Consider the following 7,289-nt stretch of genomic DNA (forward strand, 5'->3'; position numbering starts at 1 on the left):
GCTGGGGGCTCCCGGCGCTGGGCCAGTCGTTCAGGGAGAGGCCTCTGTGTGCTGGGCCTTGTGTAGGGCTTGTGGCTGGGACCCCTCCCCACCTCGAGCAGGCACCCGAAGAGAGGGCTATTTTGGATCATCTGGAAGGACACTTATGTGTGGTCCCACTGGGAGACTAAAGAGAATCTAGGAAAAAAACTGAGGCCGAGGCAGGATGGACATAGACAAGCAGTGGTGGTCAGGGAGGGCTTCCCGCAGGAGGAGACATTTGCCCAGAAACCCCTCTCCCAGCAAAGGAAGAATGGTCCAGGTGGTCCAATTTTCCTCCATGGGCTCAACAAGTGGCCTGGGGAACCTGTAAGCCAGGGCTATGGGGGACCCTACTGTTCCCCCAGTGTAGGGGTGCAACATTTTGATTCAATAGGTTTGGCTGGACCCCTGGACTCCTGATTTTCTTACCGGTCCCCAAAGATGATTGGCTGGAAAGTGGTCACCTGACCCAGTGCTTTGAACAGGAATGCAGGATGTGGTTTGAAGCCATTCTTCCCGGATGAGCCTCTGCTGCCTCTTCTAGTGGGAACACACGCCCCTGCCCCCAGGAACGGGCTCCTGGGAGAGGTGAGAACCTTGCCCATTGCCTGGTATACAGTAAGCGCTCAGTGAAGCGACCAGCGGGTACGTCAGCCCCCACCCACTAGGGTGCAGGAAGGAATGGGTGATACACTGAGTAGGTTCATGTTCATGGTATGCTTGGCTCAGCGCCTGCTACCTAGTGAGAGATAAGAACATGCTGAATCGACATGCAGAGGAGTGAACAGTTGGTGGTGGGAATCAGACTTGAAGACAGGAAGCAATCATGGAGCTCCTGCCTGGTTGATGGCAGAGAGGCAAGGAGGGTGGGGTGAAGATGAAGGAGGGAGAGGTGAAGGTACCTGCAGATACACGCCCTATCCCGAACCTTCTACCTCCTCGGATTACCTCCTTGCTTTGACCTTTACAAACATGGCGTCAGCAGGAACGTGTGCCCTGGCGTGCCAGGCCTCCTTGGTTTCCGCCCAGTGTGGGACTTGTTCTTTGTCACCATTGCAGAGTAGTCCTTAGCAGTGAGGCTGTGTTGTCTCAGGTTGGAGGCTCTCATGAGTAGGGCTAAGGAACATTCTAGCACATTTTCTCTGAATGGCCTCGTTGCTGGGAACTTCAGTTCAGCTTAGTGTGGGAGGTATTGCCAAAGCTTTGTCCGTGGTTCTACCAGTTTGCACTCCCATTGTTCTGTTTTTGAATTTTGGGCTGGTCTTGTGGGTGTGTAGTGGTAATTGACTGGTCCTTTAATTCATCTCCCTGATGATCACGGAGACTGCATGCCATTCCACGTGCTGTGTCAGCTTCTGTCGGTGGCAATCCTTTTTAAGACTTGCTAATTTGAAAGGCAGATTTACAGAGAGCAAAGGAAAGACGGAGTGAGATCTTCCATCGGCTGGTTCATTCCTCAAGTAGCCTTAATGGCCGGTGCTGGATTGGTCCAAAGCCAGAAGGTTTTTCTGCAGGTCACCCATGTGGGGGCAGGGGCCCAAGGACTTGGGCCATCCTCTGCTGCTTGCCCAGGTGCATTGGCAGCGAGCTGGAGCAGAAGTGGAGCAGCCAGAACCTGAATTGGTACTCAAATATCATGCTGGCATCAAAGACCGTGGCTTCCCTGCTGTGCCAGCACACCGGCACCTTTGGAGTCTTTCAATGCTGTCTTGTAATGAAGAGATATTCTTCCTTTTAGCCAAGTTCAATGTCTCAATTTCTTTACTGTTCTCTTGCTTCTACGTCCTGTGAAGAACACCTCCCTTTACCGTCTACAGGATCATGAAGACATTCCTGATACTTTAAATCTGAGTTAAACATAGGTCTCCGGAATGTGTGGCTGGAGCTATCTCCTCCACTCCTTGCCCCTGACAGAGGACTTTATTTCTTGCAGTGAGAGCAGTGGCCGGAGTACCAGCATTTTCTTTTCTTTTTTTTTTTTTTCCTTTAAATTACTATCATTTTATTGGAAAGTCAGATTTACACAGAGAAAGAGAGAAAGATCTGTCTGCTGATTCACCCCTCAAGTGGTAGCAATGGCCGGAACTGAACCAATCTGAAGCCAGGAGCCAGGAGCTTCTTCCTGGTCTCCCACATGAGTGCAGGGTCCCAAGGCTTTGGGCCGTCCTTGACTGCTTTCCCAGGCCACAGGCAGGGAGCTGGATGGGAAGCAGGGGCTGCCGAGATTAGAACCAGCACCCATATTAGAACCATCGCAGAGCATGCAAGGTGAGGATTTAGCCTCTTAGGCTACCATCCTGACCCCTCTGCATTTTCTTAGGTTAGTTTTTGAGCCCCGGTTTGAGAGGAGATTGAGTGACTAACAGAAAGCTCCCAAATACTGTCTCTGCCTCCCCCATCCCAAGGACCACAATGCTCAAGAGGGACAGCACCCCAGGATCTGACAACTCAATTCCAGGGTCCACACGGAGGGCAGGGACGCAGCCACTTGGCCGTCACCGCTGCCTCCCTCCCAGGAAGCTGGATGCAGAGGCCGGAGGCAGCACACCAGCTTTGCATTGTCAGAGAGAAGGCAGTCTGCGATCCGATCCCCCGGCAGCTCACTGCTTGGTCATTCTAGCTCCTGGGAGGTTTTCCTTAGAGAGGAGGCCTGACCATGCAGTGACAGCCAGGAGAGATGCCCAGGACAGTTGCTTGTCACTTGATCCACAAGGGCTTTGGAGTGTGCTGGTTTGATGCAGCAAGGTGCTTCTTTCGTTTCCAACCCTAGAGACGCAGCACCTGCCAGCATTCCTACTGCTACATTCCCTGGGGAGCATGAGGTGGGGGGGGGGGGAGAGCTTGGTCCCACCAGGACCTCCTTGTGGGGAGAGCTCCAAGGGTGGGGGTAAGGGGCACAGATAACCTTCTAAAGGGTCTACATGAATGCAAATGGCACAGCCACGCCCTCAGCCAGCTGAGGCCCTTTTGATAGCACTAATCAGACAAGGCCATTTGTGCTGCTGCTAGGGCAGCCAGCGCGGGAGAGGGGACCCTCCCTGTCCCCCGGGGAAGGATGGCAGGGGAGAGTCCGGTGGGGAGAGCTGATGCTGAGGGTAGAGCTCAGTAGGGACCTGGCCACTGCTTGTCCCTTGGTTTCCACAGGGAGTACTGTGATTTGTGCTGTTGGCCAATTTCTGCAGTGTAAATACTAGGGCAGGTGGTCACCTGCCAGGGATGTCCCGGCAGGTGGTGTCTGGGAGAGGCAAGCAGGCAGGCATCTGATGGCGCCTTCCCACCTCACCGGTTCTGGGACCAGTGAGAGGTCAGGTGGAGCCAGGGTTTACCAGCTGTTTTTGAGGGACTTTATTCACTGTCAGCTCAGGTAATCTCATTCCTCATGATGGTTGCTTTTAACAACCGGTTCAGAAAATTCAGAAAATTCACCAGTGGGCTTTACCAGTTGTCTCTCTTGAGCCTGGACGAGCCGCCTCCGGAAGGCAGGGTAGGAGCCAGCTGAGCTGAGTCCCCTCCGCCCGAGAGGAGCTCTCCGTGCCCGCAACTGCAAGGACGCCTCTCCCGGTGGATGACTGGCTAGCGCTTCTGAGCCAGCTCCTTCCTGTGGGCCGAGGGAGTGATGGAGGGAAGGGGCCGCCCTGACTCAGTGGCCCAGGTGTGGCCGCGGGTGCCCCGACTGCGAAGCTCACACGGCTCCCCGCACTTCGTTCATCCTCCTGAATCCACCGCCACCGCCAGTGCCCGCAAGGTAAAGTTCAAACCACCAGATACAGACTCTGGGGCCCTGGGGAATTATTTAATTCATACTTCCCCTCCCACCTCTCAGAACTTTGACCCTTACACACCTTGGCTCCTGGAGGCAGACAAGCTGTGCATTTCCATCCCTTTGGGCAATCCTTGACTCCTTCAGACAGCCCTGCCCACTCTGCTCCACCCGGAGATATGTACTCCCTCTTATAAAAAAAAAAAAAGGGAGGGGCCCGCGGTGTGGCCTAGCGGCTAAAGTCCTTGCATTGAGAGCCCCGGGATCCCATATGGGCGCCGGTTCTAATCCCAGCAGCTCCATTTCCCATCCAGCTCCCTCCTTGTGGCCTGGGAAAGCAGTTGAGGACGGCCCAATGCATTGGGACACTGCACCCGCGTGGGAGATCTGGAGGAGGTTCCAGGTTCCCAGCTTCGGATTGGCGCGCATCGGCCCGTTGCGGCTCACTTGGGGAGTGAATCATCGGATGAAGATCTTCCTCTCTGTCTCTCCTCTTCTGTGTATATCTGGCTGTAATAAAATGAATAAATCTAAAAAAAAAAAGGGGGGGCGTGTGATAGCGTAGTGGTTAAGGTCTTGCCTTGCACTGGGATCCAATATGGGCGCTGGTTCTAATCCTGGCGGTCCCGCTTCCCATCCAGCTCCCTGCTTGTGGCCTGGGAAAGCAGTCGGGGACAGCCCAAAGCAGAGTGACAGCCTCACCTGGAGGGGGGGAGGGGGAGGGATCCAGGCTCAATCCTGCCACACAGTGTCAGCTCTCTTGGGCGGGGCGGGGCGCGGGGGGGGGGGGGGTCGGGACAGGACGGGACAGCTGCTTGGGAAAGCAGATGTCCTGCTGTGTTCCTACATCCCAGAAGAGGAATGATGGATAATGTCTCCCTTTTCTCCTCCTCATCTTGCTCCCACCCCCCCCCAGGATGCTGACCTGGGCTCCCCAGCCTGGGGCAGGGAGGCCACCTGCACCCCCAGGGCTCCATCCCTGGGGTCTCCACCTACAAGGTGCGAAGCTCCTGCTCTCCCTTCTGGAACTTGGGCCACTGCCTCTCCTGGGCCTTTCCGCTCTCCTGGCCCTGGAATCTGCTGTCCACCCACTCTGGCCCCAGCCCTGCCCCTATTCCCAGAGCCCCTCCCTGGTGTGGACCTAAGGTTGGTCACTTCAGGCCTCTCCCTCCCTACTGTTCCTTTCGCTGCGTCTCAGCCCTGAAACACCCAAACACCGGGGCTTCTGGCCTACTTGGGCTGCTGCAAAATCCCCACACAGCTGCCTCAGCAGACCTCATGGGTCAGCGAAGCAGCTGCTGTCTGGGCCAGGGTACCATGTCCTTTCTGGGTGCCTCAAATCTTTCTTCCCAAACCTCTCATTCCATGAGCCAGTTAGCAAGGGTCCCGAGCACCCCGCAGAGTGCCCCTGTCCAGCTGGGTCCCTGCCTACAGTTTTCCTGGCTGAGTGCTCCAGTGCTCTGGCAACAGCTTCCTGGCCCTCCCTAGCCGTCTGCACCTCTCCCAGCAGCTACCCCCTCCCCAGGCATGACTCTCCTTTCCTCCTTTCCCCTTCCTCTCTCTTCTCAGCTACCAGGTTCATCACCATTCCTTGCTCTCTCCTGTGTGGTCTTAGCTCTTAAACACAAATCTCTATAAACAGTATTTTCACCCACCTTTGAACTCTGTATCACGGCAACAGATGGTAGCTATTTGGTTTCTCACTTCTTTCACCTCACTTTTTAAAAAATAATTAATTTAATTGAGAAGCAGTTACAGAGAGGCGGAGGAGAGACTCAAAGAGGATCTTGCATCTGCAGGTTCACTCCTGAAACGATTGCAATGGCTCAGGCTGGGCCATAGCAGAGCCAGGAGCTTCCTCTAGGTCTCCCGTGTGGGTGCAGGGGCCTGAGCACTCTCCCAGGTACATCAGCAGGAAGCCAGACTGGAAGTGGAACAGTGGGGACTGGAATCAGGGCCCTGAGAAGACTCCTGCCTTGTGAGGCAGCTCCCGCATACATTTCTTGTTGCTGATGGTCCATCCTAAACTGGTGTTGTAGCTTAGCTTTTGTTTTCGTTGCTCTGCTTGCTGTATCGTTGCAACTACATGCATCCTGGAAAACACAAGCAGGCACCTCTCCAAAGATAATGTGTATGTATCTTCCACTTTGGTAGATGAATTGTTCAAGTGGTCGTATTAACGTGTGTGTGTGTGTGTGTGTGTGTGTGTGAGTTTGCGCCTTCCAGAGCTGGCTGAGAATTTGGGTTTATATTCTTCTGCAGTGAAGGTAAATAAGGATGTAAAAAAGCAAGAGTTAATAGAAATTAAGGTCAGATAGGAAACACAAACTAAGGTAGTAGGCATAAGTCTAAATGTATTAGTAATCATAATAAATGAATGAATAGAACATGTGATAGACAAGACTGGGAACAGTGTGGTGCTATAGTACATAAAGCTACTTTCTGGACCCAGTATGGTAGCCTAGCGGCTAAAGTCCTCACCTTGCTTGCATCAGGATCCCATATGGGCACCGGTTCCTAACCCAATGGACCCACTTCCAATTCCGCTCCCTGTTGTGGCCTGGGAAAGTAGTCAAGGACAGTCCAAAGCCTTGGGACCTGCACCCATGTGGCAGACCCAGAAGAAACTCCTGGCTTCGGACTGGCTCAGCTCTGGCCGTTGCAGCCACTTGAGGAGTGAGTCAACGGGTGGAAGATCTTCCTCTCTGTCTCTCCTCCTCTCTGTACATCTGACTTTGCAATAAAAATTTAAAAAAAAAATTAAAAAAAATAAAACCCAATTCAGTGAATGGATTTAAAAATGAATTAAACACAGCAGGAGACTGGATGAATTCAAAGAGATAACAGAAAAAAATGTGACCGCAAACGTATGAAAAAAGTCCAGGTAGACAGAATGATAATACACGCTTACCCAGAATTCTAGAAGGGCAGCTGGAACAGAGCGGTACTTAAAGTATGATACTCAGTGCTCCACGGTTTCCAGCACAGATTCATAAACTCTAATGACTCCTAGTAAGGTGAAGACAGTGAAAGTAAACACATCAGGAAGCATCATAATCTTGCTCTGGAACAGGCTGGCGAGGCTCCTGGCTCCTGGCACAGGTCACTGCAGAGCAGCATGATTTGCAATATTTTGAAGAACATTAAAAGACTTGGTTGGGGCCTGGCGCGGTAGCCTAGCGACTAAAGTCCTCATCTTGCACACACTGGGATCTCATATGGGCACCGGTTCTAATCTCAGGGGCCCCATTTCTCATTCAGCTCTCTGCTTGTGGTCTGGGAAAGCAGCTGAGGATGGCCCAAGGCCTTGGCACCTTGCACCTGTTGGGAGACCTGGAAGAGGCTCCTGACTATGTTTCGGCTTGGTTCTGGCTTTTGCGGACACTTGGGGAGTGAACCAGTGGATTGGAGATTTTCTTCTCTGTCTCTCCTTCTCTCTCTATATATATGACTTTCCAATTAAAAAAATTTCTTTTTAAAAGACAAGGTTAGGATATCAGAGATAATA

The sequence above is a fragment of the Ochotona princeps genome, chromosome 21 (assembly GCF_030435755.1).
Source record: "Ochotona princeps isolate mOchPri1 chromosome 21, mOchPri1.hap1, whole genome shotgun sequence".
NCBI lineage: Eukaryota > Metazoa > Chordata > Mammalia > Lagomorpha > Ochotonidae > Ochotona > Ochotona princeps.